We start from the raw sequence: 25,425 nt of genomic DNA, 5'->3' as shown, positions 1-25,425 counted from the left end.
AATAGGTGCCCTTCTTTGCGAGGCATGGGACATGGGAGTCGTTATAGCCAGAAGATGTCTGGTGGCATGACTAGCAAAGATTTCAGAATGAATGACGATCATATTTTAAGGTTGTAAAAACAGTCGCAGCTGAGAGCACTCAGACACCAAGCGTCTCCTCTATCAAATCAGGTTAGGGTGAACATAATGTTCTCATCTGCTTTTTAGGAACTGTGTTTCAATATGAAAACAAAATAGTGATGTAATACTCCAAGGATTTATGTATGAGCAGACGATTAATAACACATTTTGTTGTTCTGTGATTGTCACTGTATTTAGGGAAACTAGAGGAAGGACCTCTGGAACTGTTGTAACTTAAGACCTATTTCATAACCGTTTTCCAGTTTCTGACACTTTGGACTGGATTGAATCAATTCTGTCAACAATCTACACAAAATACTCCGTAATGTCAAAGTGGAAGAACAATGCTAACATTTGTAAAATCAACAACAAAAAAAAACAAAAAACACTAATATGTATTTATTATATAAATATTAAACCCCGTGAGTCAATACACGTTAGAGTTACCTTTACAGCTGTGAGGCTTTCTGGGTAAGACTCTAAGAGTTTTCCACACCTGGATTGTGGAACATTTGCCCATTATTCTTTTCAAAATTATTCAAGCTCAAGCTTCAAGTTGGTTGTTGATCATTGCTGGACAACCATAGATTTTCAAGCAGATTTAAGTCAAAACTGTAACTTGGACTTTTAAGCAATTCCAGTGTAGATTTGGTCTTGTGTTTTAGGTTATTGTCCTGCTGAAAGGTGAATTAATCTCCCAGTGTTTGGTGGAAACCCGAATGAACCAGCCTTTCCTCAAGGATTTTGCTAAGCTCCATTCCGTTTCTGTTTAACCTGAAATCATCCCCAGTTCTTAAAAATCAAAGTCTAATTGTGAAATCCCTGAGCCATTTCCTTCCTCTCCGGTAACTGAGTTAGGAAGGACACCAGTATCTTTGTAGTGTCTGGGTGTATAAATACACCATCAAAAGTGTCATTAATAACTTCCCCATGCTCAAAGGGATATTCAATGTCTGCTTTAAAAAAAATGTCCAATCTACCAATAGGTGCCCTTATTTGCGAGGCATTGGAAAACCTCCTTGGCCTTTCCGGTTGAATCTGTGTTTAAAATTCACTCGACTGAGGAACCTTACAGATAATCATTCAAAAATCATATTAAACACTGCAGAGTGAGTCCATGCAACTTCTTATGTTACTTGTAAGACACATAAGACACACTTATTTGGGCTTGCGTTAATTGACACAAGACATTTCAGCTTTTAGTTTTTGATTAGTTTGTAAAAATGTCAAAATACATCTTTCCACTTTGACATTATGGGGTATTGTGTGTAGGCCAATGACAAACAATATCTGCTTAAATTCAAATGAAGGGATGTGAATACTTTCTGTATCTTTCTGCATCAGGAGAGTTAGAGGGTATAATCATCATTCAGGCGGTTATGATCGTTAGTCTGAGAATCTTGGTCTGATTGGTCTGTTGCTCAAGATGTTGTTCATGGAGGTAAATGAACGCTGTCCAATCAAAAGTTGATTAGACCAGGTACAAGGAAGAGGACCAGAAGTTTTTAAGATGAATATGATTAAGAATAGTAAGTCTGGTCTCTCAGTCACGCCATCCTAAAAAGTATTTTTGCTTTAACATAATTTCAAAATCAAATCAAATGTTATTAGTCACATACAACAGATGTTACAGTGAAATGCTTACTTACGAGCCCCTGACCAACAATGCAGTTTAAAAAAATTACAGATAAGAATAAGAGATAAAAGTAACAAGTAAATAAAGAGCAGCAGTGACATAACAATAGTGACACTATATACAGGGTATTACGGTACAGAGTCAATGTGGAGGCTATATACAGGGTATTACGGTACAGAGTCAATGTGGAGGCTATATACAGGGTATTACGGTACAGAGTCAATGTGGAGGCTATATACAGGGGGTACCGGTACAGAGTCAATGTGGAGGCTATATACAGGGGTACCGGTACAGAGTCAATGTGGAGGCTATATACAGGGGGTACCGGTACAGAGTCAATGTGGAGGCTATATACAGGGTATTACGGTACAGAGTCAATGTGGAGGCTATATACAGGGGGTACCGGTACAGAGTCAATGTGGAGGCTATATACAGGGTATTACGGTACAGAGTCAATGTGGAGGCTATATACAGGGTATTACGGTACAGAGTCAATGTGGAGGCTATATACAGGGGGTACCGGTACAGAGTCAATGTGGAGGCTATATACAGGGGGTACCGGTACAGAGTCAATGTGGAGGCTATATACAGGGTATTACGGTACAGAGTCAATTTGGAGGCTATATACAGGGGGTACCGGTACAGAGTCAATTTGGAGGCTATATACAGGGTATTACGGTACAGAGTCAATTTGGAGGCTATATACAGGGTATTACGGTACAGAGTCAATTTGGAGGCTATATACAGGGTGTTACGGTACAGAGTCAATTTGGAGGCTATATACAGGGTATTACGGTACAGAGTCAATGTGGAGGCTATATACAGGGTATTACGGTACAGAGTCAATGTGGAGGCTATATACAGGGTATTACGGTACAGAGTCAATGTGGAGGCTATATACAGGGTATTACGGTACAGAGTCAATGTGGAGGCTATATACAGGGGGTACCGGTACAGAGTCAATGTGGAGGCTATATACAGGGTATTACGGTACAGAGTCAATGTGGAGGCTATATACAGGGTATTACGGTACAGAGTCAATGTGGAGGCTATATACAGGGTATTACGGTACAGAGTCAATGTGGAGGCTATATACAGGGTATTACGGTACAGAGTCAATGTGGAGGCTATATACAGGGTATTACGGTACAGAGTCAATGTGGAGGCTATATACAGGGTATTACGGTACAGAGTCAATGTGGAGGCTATATACAGGGTATTACGGTACAGAGTCAGTGTGGAGGCTATATACAGGGTATTACGGTACAGAGTCAATGTGGAGGCTATATACAGGGTATTACGGTACAGAGTCAATGTGGAGGCTATATACAGGGTATTACGGTACAGAGTCAATGTGGAGGCTATATACAGGGTATTACGGTACAGAGTCAATGTGGAGGCTATATACAGGGTATTACGGTACAGAGTCAATGTGGAGGCTTTATACAGGGTATTACGGTACAGAGTCAATGTGGAGGCTATATACAGGGTATTACGGTACAGAGTCAATGTGGAAGCTATATACAGGGTATTACGGTACAGAGTCAATTTGGAGGCTATATACAGGGTGTTACGGTACAGAGTCAATGTGGAGGCTATATACAGGGTATTACGGTACAGAGTCAATGTGGAGGCTATATACAGGGGGTGCCGGTACAGAGTCGATGTGGAGGCTATATACATGGTATTACGGTACAGAGTCAATGTGGAAGCTATATACAGGGTATTACGGTACAGAGTCAATTTGGAGGCTATATACAGGGTGTTACGGTACAGAGTCAATGTGGAGGCTATATACAGGGTATTACGGTACAGAGTCAATGTGGAGGCTATATACAGGGGGTACCGGTACAGAGTCGATGTGGAGGCTATATACATGGTATTACGGTACAGAGTCAATGTGGAAGCTATATACAGGGTATTACGGTACAGAGTCAATTTGGAGGCTATATACAGGGTGTTACGGTACAGAGTCAATGTGGAGGCTATATACAGGGTATTATGGTACAGAGTCAATGTGGAGGCTTTATACAGGGTATTACGGTACAGAGTCAATGTGGAGGCTTTATACAGGGTATTACGGTACAGAGTCAATGTGGAGGCTATATACAGGGTATTACGGTACAGAGTCAATGTGGAGGCTATATACAGGGTATTACGGTATAGAGTCAATGTGGAGGCTATATACAGGGTATTACGGTACAGAGTCAATGTGGAGGCTATATACAGGGTATTACGGTATAGAGTCAATGTGGAGGCTATATACAGGGTATTACGGTACAGAGTCAATGTGGAGGCTATATACAGGTTATTACGGTACAGAGTCAATGTGGAGGCTATATACAGGGTATTACGGTACAGAGTCAACGTGGAGGCTATATACAGGGGTACCGGTACAGAGTCAATGTGGAGGCTATATACAGGGGTACCGGTACAGAGTCAATGTGGAGGCTATATACAGGGGGTACCAGTACAGAGTCAATGTGGAGGCTATATACAGGGGGCACCGGTACAGAGTCAATGTGGAGGCTATATACAGGGTGTTACGGTACAGAGTCAACGTGGAGGCTATATACAGGGTGTTACGGTACAGAGTCAATGTGGAGAGCGTGATCACACAGCCTTCCGGAACAGCTGGTGCTCTCATTCATGTTTCAGTTCTATTTGCCTCGAAGTGAGCATAGAAGTAGTTGGCTCGTCTGGTAGGCTCGTGTCACTGGGCAGCTCTAGGCTGTGCTTCCTTTTGTAGTCTGTAATGGCTTGCAAGGTCTGCCACATCCAACGAGCGTTGGATAGAAATTAAGTTTCCCTGCATTAAAGTCCCAGACTACTTGGACCGCTGCCACTATGTGAGCGTTTTCTTATTGGCTTGTGGTGTAATACAGCTCATTTAATGCTGTCCTAGACAGCCTTTGACTGTGATGGTATACAAACAGCTACAAAGAATACAGATGAAAACTCTCTCAGTAGGTAGTGTGGTCTACAGTTTATCATGAGATACTCTACCTCAGGCGAGCAATAGCTCGAGACTTCCTTAGATATCGTTCAACAGCTGTTATTTACAAAAATACATAGACCGCCGCCCCTTGTCTTACCAGACGCCACTGTTCTATCCTGCCAGTACATCGTATAACCAGCCAGCTGTATGTTGATGTTGTCATCGTTCAGCCACGACTCTGTGAAGCATAAGATGTGACAGTTTTTAATGGCCCGTTGGTAGTTTAATCTTCCTCGTAACTCGACAATTTTATTGTCCAAAGATTGCACGTTTGCTAGCAGAATGGGTGGAAGTGGGGGTTTATTTGATCGCCTACAAATTCTCAGAAGGCAGCCCGCCCTTCACCCCCCCTCTCTCCGCCTCCTCTTCACGCAGATCACAGGGATCGGGCCTGTTCCGGAGGAAGCAGTATTTCCTTTCGTGTCCGGCTCGTCAGAGTCATGAAAGGAAAAAGAGGATTCTGCTAGTCTTGTGGTGGGTAATCGCAGTCCTGATGTCATTTTTGGCCTTTCCTTTTAGATCTCAGTGATGTCCGTTATTAATCGTGTGCTGCTGTCACAATCTATTCTGGTCCAACAGCTCTGCTTCCCTCCTTCCCCCATCAGCATTAGAAGGCTCATTTTTAAAACTACTAACACATCTTGTGTGGCCTGCATTTCTCACAGCCTCTCTAGTTACTCTGGTTACGGGCTCCAGTGCTGGGAGTACCTAGAGGGAATGGGAAAAACAGCTGAGAACCTCTGTGGTTTGACAGCCGTCCAGATCCTCTCAGTCTCACTGTCCACTGGCCAAATTTAAGTACAACAGTTTGCTTTCGTAATGTACCTAGGGCCACACTTTTAAAATGTTTCATATTCAGCAGAGTCAAGCTCCGATGTGAGAATGTGTTTCCGACCAAAATGGGGGGGTAAATGTTTTTATGAAAAGTGTGTTCATTTGGTTAAATTGATTAAGACTGTAAATTACACTGGGTAAATGTTGAATTTTAGCCTGGTGGAATCTGGACTTGTTTTCATCATGTCCGAGGGGAATTTTACCCTGGTCAGGCTCTCACACGCTGAATGATACACCCTATGACAGCTTCCGGTGTACTGATGGGGGTGGGTCTGATAATAAATGTAGTTCTACTTCCTACCGAGAAGGATGTGATACTGATCACTATATGTTTTTCCATTGGATGTTCCTATAGGCAGGTTCATTGCTAAAATACCAACAGACCAAACTTGTGTGGGGCTGTACTTTGTGCTCTGGCACCCGCCCCTCCCCCAAGGTGGGCTTTTTTTTGTGAGGCAGACACTAAAAACACAATCCATATTGGCAAAACTGAAAGAACTGACCAGAATGCAGTGGGGTCAAGTCAACACAAATTCGACAATGGAGCATTTTTTGATGTTTTAAGTTTGATGTATTAATTTTCTACATGGTGACATTCAACATGTTTCGACTGGATAATTATTATAATAATTATTATTAATAAACCTTTATTTTGACAGGGAAGTCTTACTCACGAGGGTCTCTCTCTTTTTTCAGACGGGCCCTGCATACATTTCCAAAACATATATACAACATACAGTATAGAAAATTACAAAAACATATTCAGAAAAACAGACACATTTATCAACATGGAGGTCTCTGATCATTACTCTGAACTGAACAAATGGGACCGGACCATCTAATTTCAGAGATCTTTGTGGACCAGAACATCTAATCTCAGAGATCTCTGTGGACCAGAACATCTAATCTCAGAGATCTCTGTGGACCAGAACATCTAATCTCAGAGATCTCTGTGGACCAGAACATCTAATCTCAGAGATCTCTGTGGACCAGAACATCTAATCTCAGAGATCTATGTGGACCAGAACATCTAATCTCAGAGATCTCTGTGGATCAGAACATCTAATCTCAGAGATCTCTGTGGACCAGAACATCTAATCTCAGAGATCTTTGTGGAACAGAACATCTAATCTCAGAGATCTTTGTGGACCAGAACATCTAATCTCAGAGATCTCTGTGGACCAGAACATCTAATCTCAGAGATCTCTGTGGACCAGAACATCTAATCTCAGAGATATCTGTGGACCAGAACATCTAATCTCAGAGATCTCTGTGGACCAGAACATCTAATCTCAGAGATCTCTGTGGACCAGAACATCTAATCTCAGAGATCTCTGTGGACCAGAACATCTAATCTCAGAGATCTTTGTGGAACAGAACATCTAATCTCAGAGATCTTTGTGGACCAGAACATCTAATCTCAGAGATCTCTGTGGACCAGAACATCTAATCTCAGAGATCTCTGTGGACCAGAACATCTAATCTCAGAGATCTCTGTGGACCAGAACATCTAATCTCAGAGATCTCTGTGGACCAGAACATCTAATCTCAGAGATCTCTGTGGACCAGAACATCTAATCTCAGAGATCTCTGTGGACCAGAACATCTAATCTCAGAGATCTCTGTGGACCAGAACATCTAATCTCAGAGATCTCTGTGGACCAGAACATCTAATCTCAGAGATCTTTGTGGATCAGAACATCTAATCTCAGAGATCTCTGTGGACCAGAACATCTAATCTCAGAGATCTCTGTGGACCAGAACATCTAATCTCAGAGATCTCTGTGGACCAGAACATCTAATCTCAGAGATCTCTGTGGACCAGAACATCTAATCTCAGAGATCTCTGTGGACCAGAACATCTAATCTCAGAGATCTCTGTGGATCAGAACATCTAATCTCAGAGATCTCTGTGGATCAGAACATCTAATCTCAGAGATCTCTGCTCCACATAAAGGATATTAAAAAACTAGAAGCAGCGGTACCTTTTACAGCTTCTGGCAAACATTTGTGGCCAATTGGCTCAAATTGTCTCAAACATGCAAATCAGTTTTGTGGCAAACTGTTGTGGTAAATTTACGACGAGCTCATATTTTTTTTATTGCAAATGTGTCATTTGGCAAATTTGCAGCAACTTGTGAACTTCTGGCAAACAATTCTGGGAAAACTTGTGGCGAACATTCTGTTTTCTGCAAATTTGCTAGACATTGAATATGCAAATTAATGAAATGTAATTAAAAACCAAATCACATAAGTTTAGATGAACTTACTTCTCAGAGAAAAAAAACTAAACCATTAAAATGAGTAAATGTACTAAACATGTATTCAATGTCTTAAAAGATAAAAAATTATATAGTTTACGTAATCTTTTTATGTTGCTACAACATTTACATAAGAGAAATGTGTACATGGGGATGTTGACCTTAGGATGTTTAAAGGGGCAAGTGCAGAATTATTTACATGAGCCAAGTGATAACTGAGCAATAGCTTTCAACCAATGGAAGTTTAAAAGATAATTAAATCATTTTTTATAATTTAAACAAAAACTGAATCAAAACCAGTTAAGAACTATTGCCTGAGGCAACTTTGGAGATGGCTTGTTGAATGATAGCACTGAAACAATCTGAAAATTCGGAGAGTGAAAACATGTTATTTTGGCATTTTGAACAAAGGTAGAAATAATAGATAACACTTGTATTTAAAATAAATTGTTGTGACAGAATGAAAGTGCAGCGGACCCCTTTAGCCCAGCTTTTACCAAAAATGTGATATTTATATATATATATCAAACAAATAAAGTATATAAAGATTTATGTGCAACAGTAGTTGAACTAAAGGCAATCAAGCACACACCATACAGTAGGCATAAATCAGGCAGAAAATGCATTAAAACAAACTAAAAGTCCCATTTAGCAGAGCTATAAATAAGAGCCTTAAGAGCATAATTAGTATTGGAATATGAATGGGAAAGGTGGATACCTCCTCAGTTGTACAACCTAATACATTCAACTGAAATGTGTCTTCTGCATTTAACCCAACCCCTCTGAGTCAGAGAGGTGTGTCTTCCACGTTTAACCCAACCCCTCTGAATCAGAGAGGTGTGTCTTCCACGTTTAACCCAACCCCTCTGAATCAGAGAGGCGTGTCTTCCACGTTTAACCCAACCCCTCTGAATCAGAGAGGTGTGTCTTCCACGTTTAACCCAACCCCTCTGAATCAGAGAGGTGTGTCTTCCACGTTTAACCCAACCCCTCTGAATCAGAGAGGTGTGTCTTCCACGTTTAACCCAACCCCTCTGAATCAGAGAGGTGTGTCTTCCACGTTTAACCCAACCCCTCTGAATCAGAGAGGTGTGTCTTCCACGTTTAACCCAACCCCTCTGAATCAGAGAGGTGTGTCTTCCACGTTTAACCCAACCCCTCTGAATCAGAGAGGTGTGTCTTCCACGTTTAACCCAACCCCTCTGAATCAGAGAGGTGTGTCTTCCACGTTTAACCCAACCCCTCTGAATCAGAGAGGTGTGTCTTCCACGTTTAACCCAACCCCTCTGAATCAGAGAGGTGTGTCTTCCACGTTTCAACCCCTCTGAATCAGAGAGGTGTGTCTTCCACGTTTAACCCAACCCTCTTCAGAGAGGTGTGTCTTCCACAACCCAACCCCTCTGAAGGCGTGTCTTCAGAGAGGTGTGTCTTCCACGTTTAACCAACCCCTCTGAAAGAGGTGTGTCTTCCCGTTTAACCCAACCCCTCTGAATCAGAGAGGTGTGTCTTCCACGTTTAACCCAACCCCTCTGAGTCAGAGAGGTGTGTCTTCCAACCCAACCCTCTGAATCAGAGGCGTGTCTTCCACGTTTAACCCAACCCCTCTGAGTCAGAGAGGTGTGTCTTCCACGTTTAACCCAACCCCTCCAGGTGTGTCTTCCACGTTTAACCCAACCCCTCTGAATCAGAGAGGCGTGTCTTCCACGTTTAACCCAACCCCTCTGAATCAGAGAGGTGTGTCTTCCACGTTTAACCCAACCCCTCTGAATCAGAGAGGTGTGTCTTCCACTTCTCATCAGAGGTGTGTCTTAACACAACCCCTCTGAATCAGAGAGGTGTGTCTTCCACGTTTAACCCAACCCCTCTGAATCAGAGAGGTGTGTCTTCCACAGGTGTGTCTTCCCCATTTAACCCCCTCTGAATCAGAGAGGTGTGTCTTCCACGTTTAACCCAACCCCTCTGAATAGAGGTGTGTCTTCCACGTTTAACCCAACCCCTCTGAATCAGAGAGGTGTGTCTTCCACGTTTAACCCAACCCCTCTGAATCAGAGAGGTGTGTCTTCCACGTTTAACCCAACCCCTCTGAATCAGAGAGACACTCACGGCTCATCCATCCGTTGATCTATTACTTCACAGGAACACAAACACTGTGCTTCCTCCTGTCACTTCTCACACTACATAAACTAACAGATACTTATTCACTATTGTTCATTTGGAAATAAGATACATGTTTGCAACGGTCGTACTGCGGGGGATTCTGTCTCTGGCAGCTGATACGGTCTGTAGGAAAGTCCATATCAACACACATAATAGGACTAGAAGCACACATCTTGTACACCAAGCAGTGTACCTCGCTGCAATGCCCGCGAGTGGCAGCAGCGGTCTAAGACACTGTATCTCAGTGAGGTGTCACTACAGACCCTGGTTCGATTCCAGGCTTTATCACAACCGATCGTTGATTGGGAGTTTTTTTATCCTTGAAGCCCTCGATCCAGTTCTCGGTTTAAAATAGAGAAGTCCTGAGCAATCTGTAGTAAAGCAGACCAACAATTACTTTTCCATTACAGTTACTCATTAGTCTGGCTAACACCTTAACTCTCAAAGTCATCCTGACATCTGGAATGTCTCTTTGATATAGTCGGCACAATGTGTCAATAATGACGGGGGCTGTGCTTTTCCTGGTTGGCTCTCCTGTTCACGATTCAACCCAATGATTCAAGATTCAACCCAATGATTCACGATTCAACCCAATGATTCACGATTCAACCCAACGATTCAAGATTCAACCCAATGATTCAAGATTCAACCCAATGATTCACGATTCAACCCAATGATTCAAGATTCAACCCAATGATTGATTCAACCCAATGATTCAAGATTCAACCCAATGATTCAAGATTCAACCCAATGATTCACGACAAATGATTCAATGATTCACGATTCAACCCAATGATTCAAGATTCAACCCAATGATTCAAGATTCAACCCAATGATTCACGATTCAACCCAATGATTCACGATTCAACCCAATGATTCAAGATTCAACCCAATGATTCAAGATTCAACCCAATGATTCACGATTCAACCCAATGATTCACGATTCAACCCAATGATTCAAGATTCAACCCAATGATTCAAGATTCAACCCAATGATTCAAGATTCAACCCAATGATTCACGATTCAACCCAATGATTCAAGATTCAACCCAATGATTCACGATTCAACCCAATGATTCAAGATTCAACCCAATGATTCACGATTCAACCCAATGATTCAAGATTCAACCCAATGATTCACGATTCAACTAATTTTACCCACATTTCTAAATGTCATACTATGAGGAGGGAACGGTTGGTAAGACAGGTCAAGTGGTTGAACAAAGTCAAGGGAGTGAGGAAAGAGCTAAATGAATAAGGGTGGCAGTAGCTTCGAGGTTAGAAAGGCAGACCGAGTACTGGCGAGAGGAAGCCAAAGAGTTACCAGCTACAATATCTCTGTATACTACCTACTGCTGTTGTGCCCTTGAGCAAGCCTCTTTACCCCTAAGGAGCTGCTCGAAGCCTGTGATGTGTGAGGTTGGTCACTCAAATCAAATTTAATTTGTCCCATACACATGGTTAGCAGATGTTATTGCGAGTGTAGTGACATTCCTGTGCTTCTAGTCCCAACATTATTATCTGGCAAGTAATCTAAGAAATTCACAACAACTACCTCATACACACGAATGTAAAGGGATAAATAACAATATGTACATATAAATATATGGACGAGCGATGGCCGTGCGGCATAGTCAAGATGCAGTAGATGGTGTAGAATACAGTATACACGTATGAGATGAGTAATGTAGGGTGTGTAAACATGATTAAAGTGGTGAATTTTAGCAGTAATAAAGCAGTAATAAATTCATGAACTTCTTTGAGGAAATGATCATGATCATTAGAAAGTAAATTACGGACTCCTCTTTAAGTCTGCGTATTCCTTCAAAGCTCAGTTGTCCTGAGTCTGCACAAGGACCTAGGATCAAGGGAGACACTCAAGTGTTTTAGTACTATATCTCTTGACACAATGATGAAAATAATCATGGCCTCTAAACCTTCAAGTTGCATACTGGACCCCATTCCAACGAAACTACTGAAAGAGCTGCTTCCTGTGCTTGGTCCTCCTATGTTGAACCGCTCTCTATCCACCGGATGTGTACCAAACTCACTAAAAGTGGCAGTAATAAAGCCTATCTTGAAAAAGCCAAACCTTGACCCAGAAAATATAAAAAACTATCGGCCTATAACGAATCTCCCATTCCTCTCAAAATGTTTAAAAAAAGCTGTTGAGCAGAAACTCACTGCTTCCTGAAGACAAACAATGTATAGAAAATACTTCAGTCTGGTTTTAGACCCCATCATAGCACTGAGACTGCACTTGTGAAGGTGGTAAATGACCTTTTAATGGCATCAGACCGAGGCTCTGTGTCTGTCCTCGTGCACCTAGACCTTAGTGCTGCTTTTGATACCATCAATCACCACATTCTTTTGGAGAGATTGGAAACCCAAATTGGTCTACACAGAGAAGTTCTGGCCTGGTTTTGATCTTATCTGTCGGAAAGATATCAGTTTGTCTCTGTGAATGGTTTGTCCTCTGACAAAACAACTGTAAATTTCGGTGTTCCTCAAGGTTCCGTTTTAGTACCACTATTGTTTTCATTATATATTTTAACTCTTGGGAATTTCATTCGAAAACATAATGTTAACTTTCAATGCTAGGCGGATGATGACACACAGCTATACATTTCGATTAAACATGGTGAAGCCCCAATATTGCCCTCGCTGGAAGCCTGTGTTTCAGACATAAGGAAGTGGATGGCCCACATGTGCTCTCTCTAATTATCTCTTTCTTTCTCTCTCTCGGAGGACCTGAGCCCTAGGACCATGCCCCAGGACTACCTGACATGATGACTCCTTGCTGTCCCCAGTCCACCAGGCCGTGCTGCTGCTCCAGTTTCAACTGTTCTGCCTAATTATTATTCGACCATGCTGGTCATTTATGAACATTTGAACATCTTGGCCATGTTCTGTTATAATCTCCACCCGGCACAGCCAGAAGAGGACTGGCCACCCCACATAGCCTGGTTCCTCTCTGGGTTTCTTCCTAGGTTTTGGCCTTTTTAGGGAGTTTTTCCTAGCCACCGTGCTTCTACACCTGCATTGCTTGCTGTTTGGGGTTTTAGGCTGGGTTTCTGTACAGCACTTTGAGATATCAGCTGATGTACGAAGGGCGATATAAATACATTTGATTTGATTTTGGCTGCAAATGTTTTACTTTTAAACTCGGAGAAAACAGAGATGCTTTTTCTAGGTCCCGAGAAACAAAGAGATCTTCTGTTGAATCTGACAATTAATCTTAATGGTTGTACAGTCGTCTCAAATAAAACAGTGAAGGACCTCGGCGTTACTTTGGTCTCTCTTTTGACGAACATATCAAGACTGTTTCAAGGACAGCTTTTTTCCATTTACGTAACATTGCAAAAATCAGAAATGTTCTGTCCAAAAATGATGCAGAAAAATGTATCCATGCTTTTGTTACTTCTAGGGTAGACTACTGCAATGCTTTACTTTCCGGCTACCCGGATAAAGCACTGAATAAACTTCAGTTAGTGCTAAAAACGGCTGCTAGAATCCTGACTAGAACCAAAGAATTTGATCATTTTACTTCAGTGCCTCCCCACACTTGCTTCCTGTAAAGGCAAGGGCTGATTTAAAGGTTTTACTGCTAACCTACAAAGCATTACCTGGGCTTGGTCCTGCTGTACATACCTACACGTACGCTACGGTCACAAGACGCAGGCCTCCTAATTGTCCCAAGAATATCTAAGCAAACAGCTGGAGGCAGGGCTTTCTCCTATAGAGCTCCATTTTTATGGAATGGTGCATATTGAAGATATTTCAACTGTCCACATTTACTTTTCGGCATTTACTTTTGTATTGTTGTCTCTACCTTCTTGGCCTTTGTATTGTTGTCTCTACCTTCTTGGCCTTTGAATTGTTGTCTCTACCTTCTTGGCCTGTGTATTGTTGTCTCTACCTTCTTGGCCTTTGAATTGTTGTCTCTACCTTCTTGGCCTTTGTATTGTTGTCTCTACCTTCTTGGCCTTTGTATTGTTGTCTCTACCTTCTTGGCCTTTGTATTGTTGTCTCTACCTTCTTGGCCTTTGAATTGTTGTCTCTACCTTCTTGGCCTTTGTATTGTTGTCTCTACCTTCTTGGCCTTTGTATTGTTGTCTCTACCTTCTTGGCCTTTGTATTGTTGTCTCTACCTTCTTGGCCTTTGTATTGTTGTCTCTACCTTCTTGGCATTTGAATTGTTGTCTCTACCTTCTTGGCCTTTGAATTGTTGTCTCTACCTTCTTGGCCTTTGAATTGTTGTCTCTACCTTCTTGGCCTTTGAATTGTTGTCTCTACCTTCTTGGCCTTTGTATTGTTGTCTCTACCTTCTTGGCCTTTGAATTGTTGTCTCTACCTTCTTGGCCTTTGAATTGGTGTCTCTACCTTCTTGGCCTTTGTATTGTTGTCTCTACCTTCTTGGCCTTTGTATTGTTGTCTCTACCTTCTTGGCCTTTGAATTGTTGTCTCTACCTTCTTGCTACCATGTTGTGTTTCTACCATGTTGTGTTGCTACCATGTTGTGTCACTACCATGTTGTGCCGCTACCATTTTGTCATATTGTGTTGCTGCCATCCCATGTTGTTATCTTAGGTCTCTCTTTATGTTGTGTTGTCTCTCTTGTCGTAATGTATGTTTTGTCCTATATTTATTTTTAATTGTTAATCCAAGCCCCCCGTCCCCGCAGGAGGCCTTCTGCCTTTTGGTAGACCATTGTAAATAAGAATTTGTTCTTAACTGACTTATTAAATAAAACACAAACAAAAAAAATACTTTACTACCGAAGGACAAAAAGTTTAACAGCAATATTTAATATACCACCCAATAACTCTGTTTTTGATATACCACCCAAACACTCTTCCTATACAGTATACTTTGAAATCACATAGTGAGATAGAGAGTGACTGGTAACTCCAGTGGGGGCCATAGCCAGTTTGGCCATGGCAGATTCTAAGGGCCTCGTTTGGTTTGCAATACTCAATCGTTCAAGAGGAAAGACGGATAGAAAAATCATTCAAGAGGGTCAACTGACGGGAAGAAATGTTCAAGACGAATGACGGACGGGAAGAACGTTCAAGAGGAATGATGGACAGGAAGAACGTTCAAGAGGAACAACTGACAGGAATAACGTTCAAGAGGAATGATGGACAGGAAGAACATTCAAGAGGAATGATGGACGGGAAGAACGTTCAAGAGGAACAACTGACAGGAAGAACATTCAAGAGGAACAACTGACAGGAAGAATGTTCAAGAGGCACAACTGACAGGAAGAACGTTCAAGAGGAACAACTGACAGGAATAACGTTCAAGAGGCATGACGGACGGGAAGAACGTTCAAGAGGAATGATGGACGGGAAGAACGTTCAAGAGGAACAACTGACAGGAAGAACGTTCAAGAGGAACAACTGACGGGAAGAACGTTCAAGAGGAATGATGGACAGGAAGAACGTTCAAGAGGAATGATGGACAGGAAGAACGTTCAAGAGGATTGATGGACAGGAAGAACGTTCAAGAGAAATGATGGACAGGAAGAACGTTCAAGAGGAATGATGGACAGGAAGAACGTTCAAGAGGAACAACTGACAGGAAGAACGTTCAGGAGGAATGATGGACAGGAAGAACGTTCAAGAGGAACAACTGACAGGAAGAACGTTCAAGAGGAATGACGGACGGGAAGAACGTTCAAGAGGAATGATGGACAGGAAGAACGTTCAAGAGGAATGATGGACAGGAAGAACGTTCAAGAGGATTGATGGACAGGAAGAACGTTCAAGAGGAATGATGGACAGGAAGAACGTTCAAGAGGAACAACTGACAGGAAGAACGTTCAAGAGGAATGACGGACGGGAAGAACGTTCAAGAGGAATGATGGACAGGAAGAACGTTCAAGAAGAATGATGGACAGGAAGAACGTTCAAGAGGAACAACTGACAGGAAGAACGTTCAAGAGGAATGATGGACAGGAAGAACGTTCAAGAGGAACAACTGACAGGAAGAACGTTCAAGAGGAATGACGGACGGGAAGAACGTTCAAGAGGAATGATGGACAGGAAGAACGTTCAAGAGGAATGATGGACGGGAAGATCGTTCAAGAGGACCAACTGACAGGAATAACGTTCAAGAGGAACAACTGACAGGAATAACGTTCAAGAGGAACAACTGACAGGAAGAACGTTCAAGAAGAACAACTGACAGGAAGAATGTTCAAGAGGAATGATGGACAGGAAGAACGTTCAAGAGGAACAACTGACAGGAAGAACGTGCAAGAGGACCAACTGACAGGAAGAACGTTCAAGAGGAATGATGGACAGGAAGAACGTTCAAGAGGAACAACTGACAGGAAGAACGTTCAAGAGGAACAACTGACAGGAAGAACGTTCAAGAGGAACAACTGACAGGAAGAACGTTCAAGAGGCATGATGGACAGGAAGAACGTTCAAGAGGAATGATGGACATGAAGAACGTTCAAGAGGAACAACTGACAGGAAGAACGTTCAAGAGGAATGATGGACATGAAGAACGTTCAAGAGGAATGATGGACATGAAGAACGTTCAAGAGGAACAACTGACAGGAAGAACATTCAAGAGGAATGATGGGCAGGAAGAACGTTCAAGAGGAATGATGGACAGGAAGAACGTTCAAGAGGAATAACGGACAGGAAGAACGTTCAAGAGGAATGATGGACAGGAAGAACGTTCAAGAGGAATGATGGACAGGAAGAACGTTCAAGAGGAATGATGGACAGGAAGAATGTTCAAGAGGAATGATGGACAGGAAGAACGTTCAAGAATAATGATGGACAGGAAGAACGTTCAAGAGGAACAACTGACAGGAAGAACGTTCAAGAGGAACAACTGACAGGAAGAACGTTCAAGAGGAATGTTGACGGGAAGAACGTTCAAGAGGAATGATGGACAGGAAGAACGTTCAAAAGGAATGACGGACGGGAATAACGTTCAAGAGGCACAACTGACAGGAAGAACGTTCAAGAGGAACAACTGACAGGAAGAACGTTCAAGAAGAACAACTGACAGGAATAATGTTCAAGAGGAATGATGGACAGGAAGAACGTTCAAGAGGAACAACTGACAGGAAGAACGTGCAAGAGGACCAACTGACAGGAAGAACGTTCAAGAGGAATGATGGACAGGAAGAACGTTCAAGAGGAACAACTGACAGGAAGAACGTTCAAGAGGAACAACTGACAGGAAGAACGTTCAAGAGGAACAACTGACAGGAAGAACGTTCAAGAGGAATGATGGACATGAAGAACGTTCAAGAGGAACAACTGACAGGAAGAACATTCAAGAGGAATGATGGGCAGGAAGAACGTTCAAGAGGAATGATGGACAGGAAGAACGTTCAAGAGGAATGATGGACAGGAAGAACGTTCAAGAGGATTGATGGACAGGAAGAACGTTCAAGAGGAATGATGGACAGGAAGAACGTTCAAGAGGAATGATGGACAGGAAGAACGTTCAAGAGGAATGATGGACAGGAAGAACGTTCAAGAATAATGATGGACAGGAAGAACGTTCAAGAGGAACAACTGACAGGAAGAACGTTCAAGAGGAACAACTGACAGGAAGAACGTTCAAAAGGAATGACGGACGGGAATAACGTTCAAGAGGCACAACTGACAGGAAGAACGTTCAAGAGGAACAACTGACAGGAAGAACGTTCAAAAGGAATGACGGACGGGAAGAACGTTCAAGAGGAAACAACTGACAGGAAGAACGTTCAAGAGGATCGATGAACAGGAAGAACGTTCAAAAGGAATGAAGGACAGGAAGAACGTTCAAGAGGAACGATGGACAGGAAGAACGTTCAAAAGGAATGAAGGACGGGAAGAACGTTCAAGAGGAATGACGGACGGGAAGAACTTTCAAGAGGAATGATGGACAGGAAGAACGTTCAACAGGAACAACTGACAGGAAGAACGTTCAAGAGGAAACAACTGACAGGAAGAACGTTCAAGAGGAACAACTGACAGGAAGAACGTTCAAGAGGAACAACTGACAGGAAGAACGTTCAAGAGGAAACAACTGACAGGAAGAACGTTCAAGAGGAACAACTTACAGGAAGACTGTTCAAGAGGCATGAAGGACGGGAAGAACGTTCAAGAGGAATGACGGACGGGAAGAACGTTCAAGAGGAATGATGGACTGGAAGAACGTTCAAGAGGAATGATGGACGGGAAGAGCGTTCAAGAGGAACAACTGACAGGAAGAACGTTCAACAGGAACAACTGACAGGAAGAACGTTCAAGAGGAACAACTGACAGGAAGAACGTTCAAGAGGAATGATGGACAGGAAGAACGTTCAAGAGGAACAACTGACAGTAAGAACGTTCAAAAGGAATGACGGACGGGAAGAACATTCAAGAGGAATGACGGACGGGAAGAACGTTCAAGAGGAATGATGGACGGGAAGAAATTTCAAGAGGAATGATGGACGGGAAGAAATTTCAAGAGGAATGATGGACGGGAAGAAATTTCAAGAGGAATGATGGACAGGAAGAACGTTCAAGAGGAACAACTGACAGGAATAACGTTCAAGAGGAATGAAGGACGGGAAGAACGTTCAAGAGGAATGATGGACAGGAAGATGCTTCAAGAGGAACAACTGACAGGAAGAACGTTCAAGAGGAACAACTGACAGGAATAACGTTCAAGAGGAATGAAGGACGGGAAGAACGTTCAAGAGGAATGATGGACAGGAAGACTGTTCAAGAGGCCCAACTGACAGGAAGAACGTTCAAGAGGAACAACTGACAGGAAGACCGTTCAAGAGGAACAACTGACAGGAAGAACGTTCAAGAGGTAACAACTGACAGGAAGAACGTTCAAGAGGAACAACTTACAGGAAGACTGTTCAAGAGGCATGAAGGACAGGAAGAACGTTCAAGAGGAATGATGGAGGAAGAACGTTCAAGAGGAATGATGGACTGGAAGAACGTTCAAGAGGAATGATGGACGGGAAGAGCGTTCAAGAGGAACAACTGACAGGAAGAACGTTCAAGAGGAACAATTGACAGGAAGAACGTTCAAGAGGAATGATGGACAGGAAGAACGTTCAAGAGGAACAACTGACAGTAAGAACGTTCAAAAGGAACAACGGACAGGAAGAACGTTCAAGAGGAATGACGGACGGGAAGAACGTTCAAGAGGAATGATGGACAGGAAGAAATTTCAAGAGGAATGATGGACAGGAAGAAATTTCAAGAGGAATGATGGACGGAAGAAATTTCAAGAGGAATGATGGACAGGAAGAACGTTCAAGAGGAACAACTGACAGGAATAACGTTCAAGAGGAATGAAGGACAGGAAGAACGTTCAAGAGGAATGATGGACAGGAAGATGCTTCAAGAGGAACAACTGACAGGAAGAACGTTCAAGAGGACCAACTGACAGGAATAACGTTCAAGAGGAATGAAGGACAGGAAGAACGTTCAACAGGAACAACTGACAGGAAGAACGTTCAAGAGGAAACAACTGACAGGAAGAACGTTCAAGAGGAACAACTGACAGGAAGAACGTTCAAGAGGAACAACTGACAGGAAGAACGTTCAAGAGGAAACAACTGACAGGAAGAACGTTCAAGAGGAACAACTTACAGGAAGACTGTTCAAGAGGCATGAAGGACGGGAAGAACGTTCAAGAGGAATGACGGACGGGAAGAACGTTCAAGAGGAATGATGGACTGGAAGAACGTTCAAGAGGAATGATGGACGGGAAGAGCGTTCAAGAGGAACAACTGACAGGAAGAACGTTCAACAGGAACAACTGACAGGAAGAACGTTCAAGAGGAACAACTGACAGGAAGAACGTTCAAGAGGAATGATGGACAGGAAGAACGTTCAAGAGGAACAACTGACAGGAAGAACGTTCAAAAGGAATGACGGACGGGAAGAACATTCAAGAGGAATGACGGACAGGAAGAACGTTCAAGAGGAATGATGGACGGGAAGAAATTTCAAGAGGAATGATGGACAGGAAGAAATTTCAAGAGGAATGATGGACAGGAAGAAATTTCAAGAGGAATGATGGACAGGAAGAACGTTCAAGAGGAACAACTGACAGGAAGAACGTTCAAGAGGAATGAAGGACAGGAAGAACGTTCAAGAGGAATGATGGACAGGAAGATGCTTCAAGAGGAACAACTGACAGGAATAACGTTCAAGAGGAATGAAGGACGGGAAGAACGTTCAAGAGGAATGATGGACAGGAAGACTGTTCAAGAGGCCCAACTGACAGGAAGAACGTTCAAGAGGAACAACTGACAGGAAGACCGTTCAAGAGGAATGATGGACAGGAAGAACGTTCAAGAGGAATGATGGACAGGAAGAACGTTCAAGAGGAACAACTGACAGGAAGAACGTTCAAGAGGACCAACTGACAGGAAGAACGTTCAAGAGGAACAACTGACAGGAAGACCGTTCAAGAGGAATGATGGACAGGAAGAACGTTCAAGAGGAATGATGGACGGGAAGAACATTCAAGAGGAACAACTGACAGGAAGAACGTTCAAGAGGATTGATGGACGGGAAGAAATTTCAAGAGGATTGATGGACAGGAAGAACGTTCAAGAGTACCAACTGACAGGAAGAACGTTCAAGAGGACCAACTGACAGGAATAACGTTCAAGAGGTACAACTGACAGGAAGAACGTTCAAGAGGACCAACTGACAGGAAGAACGTTCAAGAGGAACAACTGACAGGAAGAACGTTCAAGAGGAATGATGGACAGGAAGACTGTTCAAGAGGAACAACTGACAGGAAGAACGTTCAAGAGGAACAACTGACAGGAAGAACGTTCAAGAGGAACAACTGACAGGAAGAACGTTCAAGAGGAACAACTGACAGGAAGAACGTTCAAGAGGAACAACTGACAGGAAGAACGTTCAAGAGGAACAACTGACAGGAATAACGTTCAAGAGGCATGACGGACAGGAAGAACGTTCAAGAGGAATGATGGACAGGAAGAACGTTCAAGAGGAATGATGGACAGGAAGAACGTTCAAGAGAAATGATGGACAGGAAGAATGTTCAAGAGGAATGATGGACAGGAAGAACGTTCAAGAAGAATGATGGACAGGAAGAACGTTCAAGAGGAACAACTGACAGGAAGAACGTTCAAGAGGAATGATGGACAGGAAGAACGTTCAAGAGGAACAACTGACAGGAAGAATGTTCAAGAGGAATGACGGACGGGAAGAACGTTCAAGAGGAATGATGGACAGGAAGAACGTTCAAGAGGAATGATGGACAGGAAGAACGTTCAAGAGGATTGATGGACAGGAAGAACGTTCAAGAGGAATGATGGACAGGAAGAACGTTCAAGAGGAACAACTGACAGGAAGAACGTTCAAGAGGGATGACGGACGGGAAGAACGTTCAAGAGGAATGATGGACAGGAAGAACGTTCAAGAAGAATGATGGACAGGAAGAACGTTCAAGAGGAACAACTGACAGGAAGAACGTTCAAGAGGAATGATGGACAGGAAGAACGTTCAAGAGGAACAACTGACAGGAAGAACGTTCAAGAGGACCAACTGACAGGAAGAACGTTCAAGAGGAACAACTGACAGGAAGAACGTTCAAGAGGAACAACTGACAGGAAGAACGTTCAAGAGGAATGATGGACAGGAAGACTGTTCAAGAGGAACAACTGACAGGAAGAACGTTCAAGAGGAACAACTGACAGGAAGAACGTTCAAGAGGAACAAATGACAGGAAGAACGTTCAAGAGGAATGATGGACAGGAAGACTGTTCAAGAGGAACAACTGACAGGAAGAACGTTCAAGAGGAATGATGGACGGGAAGAACGTTCAAGAGGAACAACTGACAGGAAGAACGTTCAAGAGGATTGATGGACGGGAAGAAATTTCAAGAGGAATGATGGACAGGAAGAACGTTCAAGAGGAACAACTGACAGGAAGAACGTTCAAGAGGACCAAGTGACAGGAATAACGTTCAAGAGGAACAACTGACAGGAAGAACGTTCAAGAGGAACAACTGACAGGAAGAACGTTCAAGAGGAATGATGGACAGGAAGACTGTTCAAGAGGAACAACTGACAGGAAGAACGTTCAAGAGGAACAACTGACAGGAAGAACGCGTTCAAGAGGAACAACTGACAGGAAGAACGTTCAAGAGGAACAACTGACAGGAAGAACGTTCAAGAGGACCAACTGACAGGAAGAACGTTCAAGAGGAACAACTGACAGGAAGAACGTTCAAGAGGAATGATGGACAGGAAGACTGTTCAAGAGGAACAACTGACAGGAAGACTGTTCAAGAGGAATGATGGACAGGAAGACTGTTCAAGAGGAACAACTGACAGGAAGAACGTTCAAGAGGACCAACTGACAGGAAGAACGTTCAAGAGGAATGATGGACAGGAAGAACGTTCAAGAGGAACAACTGACAGGAAGAACGTTCAAGAGGAATGATGGACAGGAAGAACGTTCAAGAGGAACAACTGACAGGAAGAACGTTCAAGAGGACCAAGTGACAGGAATAACGTTCAAGAGGAACAACTGACAGGAAGAACGTTCAAGAGGAACAACTGACAGGAAGAACGTTCAAGAGGAATGATGGACAGGAAGACTGTTCAAGAGGAACAACTGACAGGAAGAACGTTCAAGAGGAACAACTGACAGGAAGAACGTTCAAGAGGAACAACTGACAGGAAGAACGTTCAAGAGGAACAACTGACAGGAAGAACGTTCAAGAGGACCAACTGACAGGAAGAACGTTCAAGAGGAACAACTGACAGGAAGAACGTTCAAGAGGAATGATGGACAGGAAGACTGTTCAAGAGGAACAACTGACAGGAAGACTGTTCAAGAGGAATGATGGACAGGAAGACTGTTCAAGAGGAACAACTGACAGGAAGAACGTTCAAGAGGACCAACTGACAGGAAGAACGTTCAAGAGGAATGATGGACAGGAAGAACGTTCAAGAGGAACAACTGACAGGAAGAACGTTCAAGAGGAATGATGGACAGGAAGAACGTTCAAGAGGAACAACTGACAGGAAGAACGTTCAAGAGGAATGATGGACAGGAAGACTGTTCAAGAGGAACAACTGACAGGAAGAACGTTCAAGAGGACCAACTGACAGGAAGAACGTTCAAGAGGAACAACTGACAGGAAGAATGTTCAAGAGGAACAACTGACAGGAAGAACATTCAAGAGGATTGATGGACAGGAAGAACGTTCAAGAGGAATGATGGACAGGAAGAACATTCAAGAGGAATGACGGACGGGAAGAATGTTCAAGAGGAACAACTGACAGGAAGAACGTTCAAGAGGAACAACTGACAGGAAGAACGTTCAAGAGGAATGATGGACAGGAAGAACGTTCAAGAGGATTGATGGACGGGAAGAACGTTCAAGAGGAATGACGGACGGGAAGAACATTCAAGAGGAATGACAGACAGGAAGAACATTCAAGAGGAAAAACTGACAGGAAGAACATTCAAGAGGAATGATGGACGGGAAGAACGTTCAAGAGGAATGACGGACGGGAAGAACATTCAAGAGGAATGACAGACAGGAAGAACATTCAAGAGGAATGACGGACGGGAAGAACGTTCAAGAGGAATGATGGACAGGAAGAACGTTCAAGAGGAATGACAGACAGGAAGAACATTCAAGAGGAATGACGGACAGGAAGAACGTTCAAGAGGAATGACAGACAGGAAGAACGTTCAAGAGGAAAAACGGATGAAAACATTTTTCAAGAAGAACAACGGACAGAAACAACAAACTCCCAAAGAGTTCTAAAATGTGTTTATTTCATCGCCCAATTGGCAAAGGGTTTAAACAAGCGTGCTATGATGAAGTGCTCACACTCGGTGCGTTCAACGATTTCATTATCTCAGGAAGTTTATTCAGGGCTGTATAAATTACACACTTAATATGTAATATCTCTCTCTGTGACAATTCCTTATTGATCTTGAAGCTGACTTTCGTTTTCAAACCTGCAAAGCTGAATATTTTACAAAGGATATGTACATTTATAAAGAAGGCCTTATCATCTCTTGGGTAATTCTCATATTCATATAATATTTTTGCGACACCTGCTCGTCGAACATCTCATTCAAAAATCATGGGCATTAATATGGAGTTGGTCCCCCTTTGCTGCTATAACAGCCTCCACTCTTCTGGGAAGGCATAAATATGGAGTTGGTCCCCCTTTGCTGCTATAACAGCGATGTGTTCGATGGGGTTGAGGTCAGGGCTCTGTGCAGGCAAGTCAAGTTCTTCCACACAGGCCTCAACAAACCATTTCTGTATGGACCTCGCTTTGTGCACGGGGGAATTGTCGTGTTGAAACAGGAATGGGCCTTCACCAAACTGTTGCCACAAAGTTGGAAGTTCATAATAGTCTTGAAGGTCATTGTCTGCTGTAGCGTTCAGATTTCCCCTCACTGGAACTAAGGGGCCTGAACCATGAAAAACAGCCCCAGATTCCTCCTCCACCAAAATGTACAGTTAGTACTATTGGGGCAGGTAGTGTTCTCCTGGCATCCGTCAAACCCAGATTCATCGATTGCACTGCCAGATGGTGAAGCGTCATTCATCACTCCAGATAACGCATTTCCACTGCTCCAGAGTCCATTGGCTGCGAGCTTTACACCCCTCCAGCCAACGATTGGCAATGCGCATTGTGATCTTAGGCTTGTGTGTGGCTGCTCAGCCATGGAAACCCATTTCATGAAGCTTTGGAACTCGGTAGTGAGTGTTGCAACTGACGACAGACAATTTTTCAGCACTCTGCAGTCCAGTTCTGTGAGCTTGTGTGGCCTACCTCTTCACGGCTGAGCAGTTGTTGCTCCGAGACGTTTTGACTTCACAATAACAGCGCTTACAGTTTTCCCGGGGCAGCTCTAGCAGGGCTGAAATTTGACGAACTGACTTGGAAAGGTGGCTTGGAAAAGGTGACATCCTATGATGGTGCCACGTTGAAAGTGTACATCTGTCAGCACAGGTGTGGCTGAAATGAGCCGAATCCACAAATTTGAAAGGGTGTCCACATACTTTTGGCCGTGCAGTGTAGGTGATCCTTCAATTGCAGTAATTCAAGTTCTGTATCGAACGAAGCACAACACAGCCCTAAAAAAATGCCAAAAATGTGTCTGTTGGCTGCCAGCCAAGGCAAAGGATGTATAACTAATGCAAGATGTATGGGAGTCCCTGAGCTCTGCAAGCCTTCAACTGAACAGGGATATTTACCCTGTCAGAGAACAGAGACCCATAGCTATCTCAGGTTTCATCTTATCGTTTTGTTGCCCATTATCATTCCACTACTGCACGCATAAGAGGTTGGCAGTCTCAAAGTTAGAGAAGTGGGCTGTTAATCAGAAGGTTGCCTTTTCAAATCCCAGGACTGACTGTATCGGAATGTAAC

The 25,425-nt window shown here is 43.1% G+C and overlaps 1 long non-coding RNA gene across 2 annotated transcripts; it reads left to right on the top strand.

Moving 5' to 3' along the window:
- Window positions 1-8,414: 8,414 nt before the first annotated feature.
- LOC127907390 (uncharacterized) lies at window positions 8,415-10,687 on the top strand. 2 transcript variants are annotated; one of them, XR_008064318.1, is made up of 3 exons: window positions 8,415-9,148; window positions 9,685-9,726; window positions 9,819-10,687. It is a non-coding gene; the product is annotated as an uncharacterized LOC127907390 (long non-coding RNA). The 2 variants fall into 2 exon arrangements; XR_008064319.1 differs by lacking the exon at window positions 9,685-9,726 and adding an exon at window positions 9,584-9,625.
- The last annotated feature ends 14,738 nt before the right edge of the window (window positions 10,688-25,425 follow it).

The sequence above is a fragment of the Oncorhynchus keta genome, chromosome 14 (assembly GCF_023373465.1).
Source record: "Oncorhynchus keta strain PuntledgeMale-10-30-2019 chromosome 14, Oket_V2, whole genome shotgun sequence".
NCBI classification, from domain to species: Eukaryota; Metazoa; Chordata; class Actinopteri; order Salmoniformes; family Salmonidae; genus Oncorhynchus; species Oncorhynchus keta.
The sequence above is the reverse complement of the archived record's forward strand: the minus strand, read 5'-3'. Positions and strand labels throughout refer to the sequence as shown.